This window comes from Lycorma delicatula, chromosome 6 (genome assembly GCF_047948215.1).
Source record: "Lycorma delicatula isolate Av1 chromosome 6, ASM4794821v1, whole genome shotgun sequence".
NCBI classification, from domain to species: Eukaryota; Metazoa; Arthropoda; class Insecta; order Hemiptera; family Fulgoridae; genus Lycorma; species Lycorma delicatula.
Genome location: NC_134460.1, coordinates 119,659,617 through 119,675,417, shown reverse-complemented (window position 1 = coordinate 119,675,417; position 15,801 = coordinate 119,659,617). Strand labels below are relative to the sequence as shown.

At 32.6% G+C, this 15,801-nt stretch overlaps 1 long non-coding RNA gene across 1 annotated transcript in view; it reads left to right on the top strand.

The window, feature by feature from the left end:
• LOC142326810 (uncharacterized) overlaps positions 1–15,073 on the top strand; it is a 311,674-nt gene extending 296,601 nt beyond the window's left edge. The window contains exon 5 of the long non-coding RNA XR_012756868.1: positions 14,778–15,073. This is a non-coding gene — a long non-coding RNA (uncharacterized LOC142326810). The remainder of the gene's footprint in view (positions 1–14,777) is intronic.
• The last annotated feature ends 728 nt before the right edge of the window (positions 15,074–15,801 follow it).

Genomic DNA, 15,801 nt, shown 5'->3' with positions numbered 1-15,801 from the left:
CTCCTCAAACAAGAATGATATCTGCATATTCTTCAATGAGAAATTTTAAAATATTTTTAGATAATGACATACACGCCCTATTCCATTTTCTTATTTAAATATATTTTTCTGTTCAAATGCACCACAAAAAAATTATTTATAGGACTCGGTTGTTAATATTGTCAAACTTATGAAATAAATTATTTCAAACACATTTAGATAAAATTAATTTTAATTACCTTTAAAGATATCTAATAAATTATTTTATTGATAGTTTATTTGGTTTTCATTTATTTTTAAATTTATTTTTCTAAAATATTTAACTATTTTGTTTTGTGAAAATTCTGTTTCGCTTAATACCTAGTTAAAATCCATCACATTTTGATATATTTTATTTTTAATAAACTTCAAAATTCTTACATTTGTATTTAGTTTCTATGATCTTTATTTATAACATTTTACAGAATAAAATTCTCTACCAGATTTATTTAAAAGTTTTACGTTTTACTCATTTAACGAAGTTCACGTTAAACATAAAATAGTGTATTTTTCGATCCCAGTCTTTTGTTTTTACCTCAGATTTCTCAAAAAATACTAAAAATTCAGTTCTAGGACTTACTTTTCTTAATTTTCAGATCAGATTTCATATAAAACTACTAAATTTACTCTTTAATTTGAGTCACAAGAATCTGGTTTGATTTTATCGAAGGCGCAGATACAAGGGCAAAATCTTTCGTAGCCGACCTTTGCTAGTGAAGTGTTTTCAAATCTTTGTTTATATGAAGAGCTTACTTCTTTATTTTCACCTGTAGAACATGTCTTGAAAGTTTTTTCCACTTTTCATCAATCAATATGTGTATAAAAATACAACCAGGTTACAGTATTATTCTATTTTTTTTCTCTTTCGCTATTCTTTTTGTCAATGACGTTTGAGGATGATAGTATGAAATTTTATTTTTTTTTAATGACGCACCGGACTGAATTGCTTGAAACTTACTTTAAAAAAATTTTTAAAACATACTTTTCAGAGACGTCTGAAAACATTATTATACCATTCCGTTTGGTCTGGTGTTGTAAAAAAATTAAAATTCCTAATTAATTTCATTATTTACAGTTATTTTATAAGAGCTAGTTCTTTTTTTACTTAAGATATTAAAGTTGTGTTGATATTTATACAGTATTTATTAAACGATTCTTCCTATTAACAACACAAATTCTGGAATCTCAGATAATAAATTATGTTTCTTTTCTACTTTAGTTCATATCTACACTTTTACACGCGTTTGTATATTTGTTTGTTTGTGTGTGTGTGTGTGTGTGTGTGTGTGTGTGTGTGTGTGTGTGTGTGTGTGTGTGTGTGTGTGTGTGTGTGTGTGTGTGTGTGTGTTTGCGCGAGAGTGTTTTTCTGCAGAAATATGATGTACACAAATTTAGTCGGATGATTTAAATCTCTGATATGTGTCGTATTTTTAAAACATCCGTTTTCCTTTTATACATTAAGGAAAAATTTTTTACTGGAATTATAGATTAGTTGTAATTACTCGGATATATTTTTTAATTAATCTATGAGCAAATCAATTCCATTTAAATAATTATAAAATAGGATAAAATATTACTTTAAAGAAATAAATCATTCAAATTACTGTTAAAATGTAAGCGCAGAAATTAATATCTTTTTTATTTATGTAATAATTTAATTTCTCAAAGTTGAGATTAGTTTTGGATTACTCAAACAGGATTTGTATTTAGCAATATATAAACCAGGCAAGCAATAACAATAGAGGCAACAGAAATTGCAATACCCGATGCCAATGGTCATCTTAAATTCAATTAATTCTAAACCAGTCCGAGTCCAGTACGTCTGAATTCAAGGAAAGGAGAAGGGATATAGTCGTAATAGAGCAAGAGAGATTTTCAGATGAAGAGAGAAAGAGAAAGTGTGCGGGAATGTGATCCCCCCCACATAACGGGCAACAGGAAATACCAAAGGGAGGTCAATTAATTCCACCTCAGTACACCGACGTTCCCGAACAACCTTCTCTTCTCCTTATAACCTCCCCATCATCCTTTCCCCCTATGCCTATCCTTATAAGTCGAACACCCGCCGGACACATTTTCTCTTTAGTTTCCACCTTTCAATCCTCCCCCCTTTTCTTCAGCAGTACTTATGTTTTAGCTCATCAACTTCTTAACGATTTGACTCTTAGACTATTTATAAAGCTTTAGCTTTTTTTTTTTTAAATTAATTTCACAGAATATAAAATTATCTAATACTACGTATTCTTAAAATAAATGTTATTCTCTTCAAATATTATTGTATGAGATAGTTTCTGAGAACAGAAGATATAAAAAATTTCGCAAGCTCTAAAAACGTCTTCATTCATTCATTTTCATTTAGTTACTTCTTCAATAGAAATTTTGTTATACCTTAACCTATGGAGTTATTAAATAAGGAATCATTATACACATTTACATTTCTCACAACAAGACAGTGCTACCAACTTTCTTCAGTAACCTTTAAGCTTCTTTCTAATTTTTGTCTAAAACATTTTAGAGAATTATATAAAGCGCTAACACCTAGCAATAGCGGATAAGAAATTGTGAAGGCAGAAGAACCTAACGACAGCTCTATTATCGTTCAATAACACAAGGTTGTTTTTTTAGTTTTTGATAATTTATTCTCATGTATTTTTTAGTGCTGAATCCGAAAATAGCCTTCATTTTTTCCAACACGTCAGGATTTTTTGGAAATCGCAAAATTTATAAAAAGTTGAAAAATTGCGAAAATGTAATAAAATAAAATAAATATAAAACTTTTTTTCTAATAAATTAATATAATATGTTCATTGCTTTGGCTTATACCGTACATTCTTGTAGGTAAACCAGTTGTCTATACTAAAGAGGAGGGCGGGAGTGGGATCATTGATCCCTTAATTTCTAATGAACATTGTCAAAAATAAGCCTAAATTCTACTATAGTGCATTTTTAAATTAGTTTATTTTTATTTATTTAATTAATTTTTATTAGGTAGGTCATGCCTTTGGAAACCACTTCCTCTTCTCACCCACCGTTAATGACGAAATATGTAAAATACTTACAATTTTATTTCATGTTAAAAAAATTTTCAGAACGCTAGGACCGACCATTTTTGAGGTATTTGCGATTTTCGTCCGAAAATTCGGATCCGGTTAAAAAGTACTAGATTTTCCCAAAACTTCAGTCACGATACACATCGCTATTCGGTATCGATTCTGATGACGTCACTGCATAGCAATGCAATACGTCACGAAAAAAATAAGTAAGCAATGTATATTATTTTTTTAAATTCATCTTATTCACATCTCCTATGAGTGGCACGTCCGTTTCTAATGTTTCGTATATGACCAAGCAATACGCAGTAGCGTTTGCGAAAATAATGTTGTCGGTCTCAAAGTGTACTTTAAGTCAACCGCACAGGATTTCACCGACTGGTTCTGATATGAGCAATCGACTACGAAAATCGGAACGACCTTCAAGAAGGTTTACTTCCTAAATTCACTTGTGGACTACTTTCCTGAAAATCTGCGTGCCGTTAGCGAAGAGATGAGTGAGAGATTTCATCAGGACATGAAAAAAATGGAAAGTAGGTATCAAGGAATATGGACTACACCGATGATGGGTAGACTATTGCTGAATATTACACCGAGATGAATCTTACAGAGAACAGAAAGAAAAGCGCGAAGCAGAGTATAAGCCGTCCAAAGAAATCGACACATGGAATAAAATTGTAAGTATTTTACATAATTCATCATTAAGGGTCGGTGAAGAGGGGAAGTGGTTTCCAAAGTCATGACGTACCAAATAAAGATTAATTAAATAAATAAAAATAAATTAATTTAAAAATGCACTATAATAGAAATTAGGCTTATTTTCTGACAATTTTCATTAGAAATTAAGGAGAAAATAACCTCCACCACCGCCCCCCTCTTCAGACCAATCAACTGTTAAGCTATAAAAATGCATATTATAAACCAAAAAAGTGAATATATTATATTAATTTATTACAATAAAAAAAGTTTTATATCTATTTTATTGTATCGCATATTCACAATTTTTCAACATTTTTCAAATTTTGAAATTTTCGATTTGCAAAAACTCCTGAGGTGATGGGAATAAATTAAGGTTTTTTCGGATTTAGCGCTAAAAAATACATAGGAATCATTTACGGAAATTAAAAAACATTCCCCAACCCAAATTTTGCAGGCTTGTGTATTCACAATAATTCAGACAAAAGGGTTAACAAATTTTGAAAGCTTATATTATTAGTAACACCCTATTTGTTCCATGTTTTTTTAAACACAGACTACAAAAAAGAATAATTAAAAAATATCTCAAACATCGATCAGTAGAAAATGTTAAAAAGTTGTAGCTCTATCAATAATAATCTAATGTATAAATTCTTGGGAAAAAAACATTAACCAAGGGTTGCATAACCTTCCCGGGTTTTCCTTCGACAGACTTACTTTAAATACACCATTGGATTTTTAAATGTTAATGACTATTATTTTTACCTAAAAATCGATTAAATAAATCGTGAAGTACAAACAGAGAACGATTTTGGAAATCGATTTTGGACAACAAACTTAATACATAATTTTATAAATCGGTTACTACAGTATTCCTAGAATTTCTGGCGTTTCACTAGCCGGTTCCGAATGTAGTAATTTTACCTCATGTAAAAACTAATGATCTGTTCTATTAGTTTTTACATGACAACAAAATGCTTAACAATATATCTAATAAAAAGTTATTCGATAAAACTATTATTTTCAGAAATATTAATTTCTTAAAAAATTTAATTTTTTTTAAATTAAAAAATTTTTTTAATTTTCAAAGGTAAAATTTACAAACGTAATAATTTTATAGTAGATGTTGTTAGAACATATCTACTAAACATAATTAAATTAACTTAATCCATTCTTAAAATATAAATCTTTATTAGAAAAACACGAAATGATGAACAGAGAGGAATTGAAGCGAGATAGGATGTTTATCCACATGAACTATTTTGTGTATTTTGATTTCCTGAATCAGTCCGTTAAGTTTGTCCGACATCTTCTAGTATATCTCATATAGCTATTGCCGAGGGGAAAAAAGTGACGGACAAAGGAAAAATAAATCGAGATAGGGGATTTAACCAAATGAACACTTTTATTTACATTGATGTCCTAAATCAGCCCCTTAAGTTTGATAAAAACCTCCCTTGACATCTTGTAGAGGAAAAAATATGGGTCCGTAATGCCCCTTTGTCCGATAGCGTCAAAAATCAAGCTGAAACTGATATATATATATATATCCATATATTTGTACCAAATTTGAACTTTTTTTTTTAAACGGATTTTTGAAATATGAGGTAAAAACTGCTTGGAAACAATGATGAAAATCCTCTCACTCCTAATTCCAATTGACTTAACATTTTGGAATTTAAATAACTTAATAGGCACTGTCATTGTTAAAATTCAATTTTTTACAACCTCTATATAAAAATTCACATCCTGACCCCCGTAGGGGAGGACACCCGCCTTGTGACTACCCCGGTCCCCATACTACCCCCTCTATTCCTAGCCGTGATAGGCTTTATCAGAGGTTGTCTTTAGAATCCTCTAAACTTGATAATACAACACAGTCATTGAATTAACCTCTGTCAGGATGCCACCGATGCAAATGCCTCGGCAGGCATTTTCATCAGTTTATTTACACATCCTATTATCGCCTTCGTATGGCCTCTTCCAACCACGACCACCTACAATAAATCACAATCCTCAACTATCAAACTAACCGATTCACGGAATCGCGATCCCCGCGCCTTCCTCTAACACCGAAGGTTTCACACAAAAACTCTTCCTATATCTATACTATGCACTCAGACCGTTACTTAATTGAGTCTTTAAACACCAAAAATATTATCCCCATACCAAAAACACAAGTGTTGATCGCAACAACGACAATTTTGTCCTGCAATCAACTTACTTAAAGTCCTCTTGATTTACTTAAAAATCAAGAAACTGAATCACAAATTTTGTAAGACTCTAATGTGAAAACTCACCTATTTCTCTCTGTTCTGGTCCACTTTCGGGAGCGAGATCAATTCCTACATCCTTCCACACCGCAGCTCCATCAAAGAGTTATCGATGTAAAAATTAAAAGTGGCGTATTCACCACTTAATTTTTAGTTATTCTCTTGAATTAATTAATTAATTATCTTTTAATTTTTCTCTTGAATTAAAAAAAGTAGGAGAGGTTGTATTCTACCTCTCCTACTTTTTTTTTAATTTTGCCTAAAATTTAATGCAATTAATGGCCCATATATAGAAATCTTTGAGCCATTTTCAAGAATTTATGTTGAACCAGTTCGGTAAAATTAATCAAAAAACAGGTCAACACAAGTACGTACCTACATAATCTCCCGCAATTTTTTCTGGTTTTTTACATTTTTCGGATTCAAGGGATTGTGAAACATGACATAAGCAAAAAAAACCCGGTACATCAAACTTTTGAAGCTATCTATATATTTCTTCTTTACTATCAGCATTATAATTATAGCCGGGAAAGTCAAATCTCACAGTAAATAATCATGAATATTATCATTGTAATAAATTTGTTATGTACATCGCAACATAACACAAACAGTTACCAGTGTAGATCAAGACATGCTTCCTTCATACGATGTGACAGGAAATTGATTACAGATGAGACATCTGCCGATACAAAAGGTATAGTCATATTTAATATTTGTAAATGAAACTTGAAAATATACTGTATTCAGTATTGAATCAACATTTCTGTAAGTTATTTACTTTTTTCATTATTATAGATTACTTCTATATAACTAATTTAGAAACACTCTGTATTTAATTTTTATCAGAGTATAATGAAATACAACATAAATCAATTACACAATAATTAGGTGTGCTACTACATAAACTAAAAAAAAAGGACTACCCCAACATTTGCCTGAATATATCAAGGGAAACCGTAAGCCTTGATCAGAGCAGCATCACAGAACAGTTAATTAATTATAAAATAGATGATCAGTCAAACCTTTGAGTTTTTAATAGTTCTCAATTTCCTTTTAGTTCTAAATTACTGTGTTAATTTTGATGATGCTTTGAAAATGCTATAAAACACTACGTTCCTCGTCATAAATTTGCGTTGTCATAAAATTGAAGATTGCTGTTAAGAATCGAATCTGTATAATTTTACAGTTAATATTACTATTAACTGAAACCCAGCTGGTGAATAATATATAGCACAGCAGAAAGGAATTACTACTTTCAAAAAATTAATTACTACAAATCTAATCCAAATATTATACGTTTTCTAATAAGATTACACGTTATCCAAAAAATTATACGTAACGTCTAATCCAAAGATTATACGTTAAAATTTCGATTTAATTTGATTAAAATTTGTTCCCCGGCAAACGACTGGTATTTATAATTAAAATGAAGAGGAAAAATTAAAGATAAAAACGATGTAACAAAGTTTCAGAGAAGAGATGTCATAAGTTTTTTTTTTTAACGTACACACATTTAGTCTATTAAAATATGTTAACGAAGATAGAAATTAAAGCTCAGTGAAAAGCTACTCTTGAATTTTTAATTCAAAAGTTGCAGATGTAAATCTGTTTTTTTAATGTTACATTTGTAAATTTGAAATAAATAAATTCCCAGTTTATCCGTCTGTTACTTATTCATGTTTGTTAAATGAGAAAGATAAATACAATCAAATTCAAGTCATATCTTATATTTACATTCTTACTTTAATCAAGCAAGGTGAATGATAAGGTGTACTTAATTCAGCACGCTTATTTTTATAATGTATTTACTCTAATCCACAGAATAAAAATATGCTTCTACAAAAACTTTTGTGGGTAGATCTTTCTATACACATCTAAAAAAAAACCTTGTATAAACTTTTCAACAATTAAACATTGAGAAATGAAATTTACAAAATGTTCCATTCTGAAATTATCTATGTTTCAGTAGGAGGCTATTTCACTCCAAGCACCAGTAGTGAGGCTACTCAAAAATGTTAAGTGGAAAGAGAAAATTTAACACACAAAATACTTCGAGTAATGACAACTTTAAACAAATGTTGGGTATTTAATTTTTCAGAATTAGTTTCATATGTAACATATAGGATACTAAAAATAATGATCTCATATTGAAAAACAGATCGTTTTGATACAGTGGCAGTTGCTGAATTTCTTTTTTTATTTTTTTTTCTAGTATTTACGAGATAGCGTAATCACTTTCAAAACTAGCTTTGAAAAACGTTAAATGAACGTCATTTTGGTTACGGTTGTTTACGTCATTTTTTTTTTTTTTTTTTTTTTGTTTTTTGGGTCGCTGGAGGGACCCTATATATTTGATTGATGACTTAAATTCTAAAAAATCATTTTGAGATAGAAGCATTTGTCAGATTTCATATTTTTGTGTTTAACTATTGAAAAGTTATTTTAGAATACTTTGTTAATATGTACCTCATGTAGAATTTAATTTTGATAAAATTTATGTAAGTGAAGATAACTAAAAAAAATAAAAAAATAGACTTAAATGGTCAAATAAAGTGGAATTTCTTAAAATTTGACCATCTCATTCTATTAAAATGTTTCTTTTCTCAACAGAGTCCAATTTTTCTCTACACGATAATTTTGATAAAAATTACCTAAAAAATTATTATTTTTGTAATGAACCAAACAAAATTAGATATTTTTTCTAAACTTTTTAATTTTGTTTCGTCAAAATATTGTATTTTATCGGGAAAAAAGGTTTAATTATTTCGGGAAAGTTTAAAATTTTATCTGGATGTTAATTTTTATTTATATTTTAATAACAATAAAAAGCAATAATCTAGATTATTATTAAAGTACTATCAATTTATTTTTCAACTAAAAGAGTATATCGCTCAGTTAAATTTCAATGAAGGAAAAAATAAATAAAATCATTTTTCTTTCTTTCTTTACTTTCAATTATAAGTCAGGTACCGAATTTTTTTTTATCATTGCGCAGTAATAATAAAGGAAGTGAAGATGTAATAGAAATGGTATAGGGAGTAGCGATAAAGAGGGAATGGAAGGGCATTTGTTTGAGTGGATAATCGATCCGGTGTCACCGTAGAGTGTAGCATAGCACACGACTTGAGACTTCTTTACATTAAAACGGGGTGGTTGGGTGCTCTACGAAAGAAAGGGGGGGAGGGGTAGCTAGGGCCAAGAAAGTAAAAGACATTTGCATTTTGGAACGAAGCCAATTTAAAAAGCTGATTCACTTGTGCACATCTTTCACTAAAAACTAGTTTACGATGCTGACAATGATATACATACATAAAACTATATTGCCATACATTATACTTACACTGAATCCGTAAATTACGTTATATCACCTGATGTAATTTATTTAATATTCTTTATTGAATAGAGCATACTTTCTTATTCAGTATATTCCAAATATCATTTTTTAAATCTTCCAAAATCGATTTCTGTTAGAAAAAAAAATGACTGACCCGAAATAATTACATTAATTATTAAAAAAATAATTTCTTCATAAATAGAAAAAATTATAAATAAATAAAAAATATAAAGTAAAATGAAATGACAAAAAGGATTTACTCTTTGGAAGAAAATGTGCGCGTTGTGGCTGGTAGAGAGGAATTATGGAGGCCAAAGATTAAAACTAATCTTAAAAGGCAAGCTTAAGAGGAATAAAGCCAATTGGAATTTGTAAATCTGGAAAAGGCGTTTAGTAATATAGTGAGCATAATGTTTTGTTTTTTTTAAAGAAAATTGAATTGAAATATAAAAAGAAAAATTATTATATATAAGTATGAGAAACAGATAGCACTGTTAAAAGAAGAAAATAAAGAAAAAATAGTTCTGATTCAAAAAGGAATGAGACAAATATGTAGTCAGTTGCTTTTCTTTTTGAATATAAAAATTAAAGGACAAATTTAGACTGAAGTAACAAACCATGGAGAAAATATAAAAATGTTAAGATCAGCTCATGACAACGTTATTTGATATTGTTGCCGAATGGCTTCGACGGCACGTGGCACTTAATAACCTTGTGGTAGACCTGAAAAGGGCCGTTTTTGTCATCGTTTGGCTTCGACGGATCGTTGTAATTTATAACATTGTGGTAGCCCTGAAAAACGCCGTTTTTTGCGTTAGCTCTGAAAAGAGCTGTTGGGTCCGGAAGCTGGTCTCCGGCAAAGTCGGAGAGTTGCAGCTCGTCCACCGAAATCAGACCGGACTTCCCCTCAGCGGCAGTTGGGTCCCCACTACAGCGTGGCAGTGGTGGCCCCCAGAGCCCCGCAGTGTCAGGTCGGCGTCGGTCGTCTTTCGACGGATTTAATTGCATTCCAATCCGTTATTAAACCAGCGATTTCGAACGCATTTCATGGGCTGACCGCGGAAGGCTAGGCTTTTGAAAACCTGTCCTCCCGACGTAATTCCCCTTCAGACCGTCCACTGAAGTCCTTTCGGTGCTAACGCTACATAGGCTAGCAGGAATACGCCACAACGGGGCAGTAACTATATGGAGGGAGCAATGCGCCCCCTTCTCCGGAGAAGTCGCAATTGCTGATTTAAACTAATTTAATTGTACGTTTTAAGGGAAAGTTTGAGTAGAAGCTCTTCACCACTTCTTTGTTGGCTACCCTTCAGGACGCATCTCTGCTGGGCTCTTTCTCGGACTCCCGTCCGGAACGTTGGGTCGCGTAGACAGTCTTCTATCTTCTTCTTCTTCTCCTTCCGATGACCTCTTCGTTCTTCTTTGGCCTGCACTTACCGAGAATTGGCAGTAACCGAAGTTACATGCCATTAACCTTGAAATTCCCGTGGCCCCGAAGGACTGAACAGGGAAAAGTGCAGGTTTCTTCTTTCTTCGTTCTTCTGTTCAGTCAGTGGCTGCTGGGCTGGTGACTGCTGGGCTGATGGCTGCTGGGCTCGTTCCCTCTTCTTCTTTCTTGAAAGGAAAGGGAATAGGGAACTTACAATTTTTGATGATACCTATTTGCGATCGCGGGTATGGGGCGGCGATCGCCTTCGTGGAAGAAGCAAGAAGCAGGTTCAATACTACATATCATAATCTTAATCTCCAGACACACGTGTGTCCGAGAAGGGTTTGGGGGGGACCGCGTGGCTGCAGTGAAGAAACCATTTTTTTGTTTGTTGAGGTGGCTGTTGTATCTGTAACAAAAGAAACAGAACACACACACGAAAAAAAAAAATTTATATTATATTTTTTCTTTTGGGATGGCGGGATTAAAAGAAAAGGCGTTTCCCTCTCTATTTCGGTGATCCAACGACCTCACATATCTGTAACAAAAGAAACAGAGCATACACACGCGGGAAAAAAACTTACCGCATTCTACTGTCTTTTATCGAGACAGTATAACTTTTTGCCTTGTTTCACAATTAATACTCAAAACTTATTCACTCGCGACCCCGGAAACGTTTCTAACGCATTTTTCCGTTTATGTCTCCTGCGATATGGAGGCCCCTAAGCCTGGTTTGTCGATTCTCGGTTCCCGCACCGCACCATCACGGTGGTTCGTCCAGTACGGCGTGAGGCCGCTTCCTTACAACTGTCGGGGTTGGGTCCTCTCGGCAGATGTCCCGGAGATGACTGTGTTCGGACACAGCCGCTCTCCCGAACAGTCTGCGCGCCTGCGCCACCCCCACCTCGGCCACGGATTGCAATCTCGCATCGGATCGGAGAGTGGCGTTCCTGACGAACCACGGAGCTCCAAATATCGTCCGCAACGCAATGTTTTGGACGGCCTCAATCTTCTTTTGAAGCGAGGAGCTCAACACTGCTCCCCATGCCGGGTAAGCATATGTCAGAATCGGCAGTACGTACAGCCGAAAAATAAGTAACTTAGTTGCCAGTGGGTACGGGCTGGCACTGTTCAGCACTGGGTATAGTGAGGCTCTGGCGGCCTTAGCCCTCCGGGTCACATAATTAACATGTTCGCCGAAGGTAAGCCGCCTGTCCAAGACCACCCCCAGGTACTTAACCGTTTTCTCAAAAGGGATTTTCTGCCCTGAGATTTCCAGTTGCCTGGCCGGTTTGCGTGTCTTGTATGTGAACATCACGGCCACCGATTTTTCACCGTTGACCCTGATTCTCCACATATCGAGCCACGTTCCACTAAGTCCAGTTGCCCTTGGAGCCTCCGGACCGCGTAATCCACATTTGCGGATTTGTAGAAATATGCCGTATCCTCTGCATAAAGGGTCGTTTTAACCCCTTCCGACAGCGGCATATCGTTTATGTACAAAGTGTACAGGAAAGGAGAAAACACTGCTCCTTGGGGAACTCCAGCGGCTATTTCTCTAGTGGAGGAAATTGTTTCCCCTACGCGCACGACAAAACGTCGGTCTAGCAAATATGACCGCATCAGTCTGACATAGCGGTATGGAATCGCCTTAAAAATTCACTTTCGTGCACGCTCTTTTATTGAAGCATGAGAGTGGTGGCGCCGCAGCGCCGTTATGGTGGTAGAACTGCGCGGCAGGAGTGACGCAGTACCAGCCTGTACGTATACTCTGTTCCACTTGACATCTGAGCTGCTGCCGTTGTCGTCGACCGGTATTAAATTAGGCATATATGAGGTAACAATATAAAAAAATTAGTTAAAATAAGTTTTGAATGCGTAGATTCATTGTTAGATGAGAAATTCAGTTTGACAGTAGATAAGAACATAAAAAAATAAAGTGATACAAAAAAGAACATAACAGAGAAAAGAGAAGTGAATATAATATATTAGAAGCGGGAGAATTTTATTTTAGGTAATAAAATACGGGTAAAGCAGATTAGTACTAACAAGGAAAGCTTTTACAAAAAAAAATCTGTTCGTATTAAATATTAATCTAAGAATTAAAAAAATATCCTTGAAAATAGTTGTGTGGAGTGTAACGCATTATGTTAAAGAAATAGGGGCAATGAGAAAAACATAAAGAAAATTAAAAAAATTTAAACATGCTTTTCTTCAAAAAAAAAAAATAAATAACAAAAATAAGCAACATAATTTTTTTATAAAGTAAAAAATAATTTTGTTTTCAAGAAAATGAGTTTAAAAATTTTTTTTATTTATGTATGACAAAAAGGAAAAGCGTGGGGTGCGCTCCAGTTACAAATAGGTTTAGTTATATTTGAGAGCACGCCTTTTCGTTTTAGTCATGCATAAATAAAAAACTTTTTTTTAAATAATTTTCTTGAAAACAAAATTATTTTTCACTTTTTAAGTCGAATTGTTTTGTTTTTTTTGAAGAAAAGCCTTTTTTATTTTTTTTGTTTCTATTTTTTAGTCATAATTAAATGAAATTATTAAATTTTACATTAGTTTGTAATAATAATTTGTAATAATAAGTATATATATATATATTATGTTTTAAGTACAGTACTGCATGTATGTACATAGATACATACATGTAATGTTATATTTATTATTAGGCTGATTGGAATTTGAAGAAATATACATTGAACAAATATTTGTTATATACTTAAATAGATTTTTTAAACTGATAAATTTAAAAGTAAATTTTTACTTTTACTTGTTTTAATCTTTAGAAAAAAAAAATTATATGCAGTTTTATTTTATATTATGTTGTTTTCTCCAACCAGTTTTACTGGTTGGAGATACTGCCAGATCTGGGTATATTTGAATAGGCAAATGCAATTACGGCTACTGGCTTGCTGGACATGCCGTAGCTGCAGTGTAAGTGTAAATGTATCGGTAAACATATAGACATATAGTCATAACAGACTCAGCTGAACCACTACTGAAATGTGTGATTAATTGAAACCCAACCACCAAAGAACACTGGTGCCCACAGTCTATCATTCAAATCCATATAAAATCAGCTGCCTTTACAAAGACTCAACCCTTAGAACTCTCTACTTTAAAACTCAACTGATTTTTGATGACGAGCTTAACCATTACATTAACCCAGCGGGTTATTTTATATTATAACCTAAACAATTAGTTTTCATTTCCATAAATGATACCAGTTATTTATAACTAAATCAGATTAGTAGATATAAATTTTAGATGGTAAATTTATACTAGTTATATTAAAATCTACTTCAACAGTAACTGATCTATTAATACTGAATCGACAGTAAAAATCAATTGGACTGATAGCTACATCTTATCCATTCAGCTCCCTTCCTCAAGATGTCCCTATTGTATTATATGTAACATATTCATGTATATATAAACATATATTTATAAAATATAGAAATTAATAATGGAATATTGTATTGTCACCTGACTTATGTTGCTGTGTAAAATTTCACCATCGTAGGGCATTGGAAAATGAGTTTAATTAAGGTTGCAAGATTTGAGGACAAGATTGAACCATTGTAAATTAATGAAAAGTATGTAAAAATAGAGGTCTTTGAAATGTGTTGTTACTTCAGGATGATGAAAATTACGGCTTGATAAAGTACAAAATCAGGAGAACTTAAATATAAAATGAGTATACTTTTTTGAAAAAATGTTGTAAAGACACGAATTTAATTAGTTGATCATATATTACGACATCCAGTGTTACTTAATTTGATCACAGAGGAATATGTAATAGTAAAACCTTTAGAGGAAGACAAAAATTGAAATAAATAAACCAGATAAATAATACTGATGCAGTTATATGAATTTTAAACCCAGTTTTTTTTTTAACTTGTACTCTTATTTATTCATCCACTTGGCCTATCTTAAAAATAACAATTGTTCACTAATTTTTCTTGCAGAAGATGGCAAACCTGCTGCAATTTATGTTGACTGATTTGCTGACATTACTGATTAACAATCTATAAAATCGAGAAAGGAGATACCCACTGTAGGAGGCAGCTCCAGCCACACCCCTATTACCTCTACTGTATTCAGCCTACTAGCTGTAAATCATCTTTTCTCCTGGAAAATATTTTTTTTCTTTACAATGTTAAGCCATATCGGTTGGTAGGTATCTAGGTTAGAGATAGGCACCTTCAACCCTAACCAAATTCATTACCAAAAGAGAGGAGAAACAATAATGTATCCAGTAAGGAATATTAACGGGATTTACGATCAGTATCTACAGCAATTGAAGCAAAACAGCAGATCCGTTACTTGCCAAATATTGCAATATGTACAGTGCTCTTATATAATTAGATATTCCGCATAACTGTAAATGTAAAGAATTGTGCAAAAATAAACAATATGTTACACTATGTTTTCACAGGTAATGCCTGCCGTTTAAACACTTGATCTACAAAATCACAGTTTTTCCCAGTGCTTGTTGTAGTCTATCACTTGCCTCACCACTTTAAACATCTTTTATGTGTGTTATAGATTTTTAATTTGAATAAGACAGTCAATGGGGTTGCCGATAGTAAAATTTGGCATGGATACTTTTATGAACATTAAAAACATGGTATCTACTGAGAAATAGTTGCACCAGTAGGTAACTGTTTCCATAATAATGTTATTAATAAAAGACATCTATAAAACTGGTGTAAAATGTTTTCAGTGGCTACAGGTGGAATGATGTATGGCAAACAGTACACCAGGCGATTTTGACCATCACCAACAATTTGATTAAGTAATAATAAATCGTTAAGTTACCATCACAGATTTGGAATTAATTTTTCCGAATTTTTCTAACATTTGGATTTTTTTTAGATTTTTAAATCTTCCACCAGGAATTACGCTACAACAAATTTTTCCTCATTGAGTAGTGATTAATGTTAATGAAAGTTAAAAATTAATATTATCGCACACTCTCTGTCAGTGGTA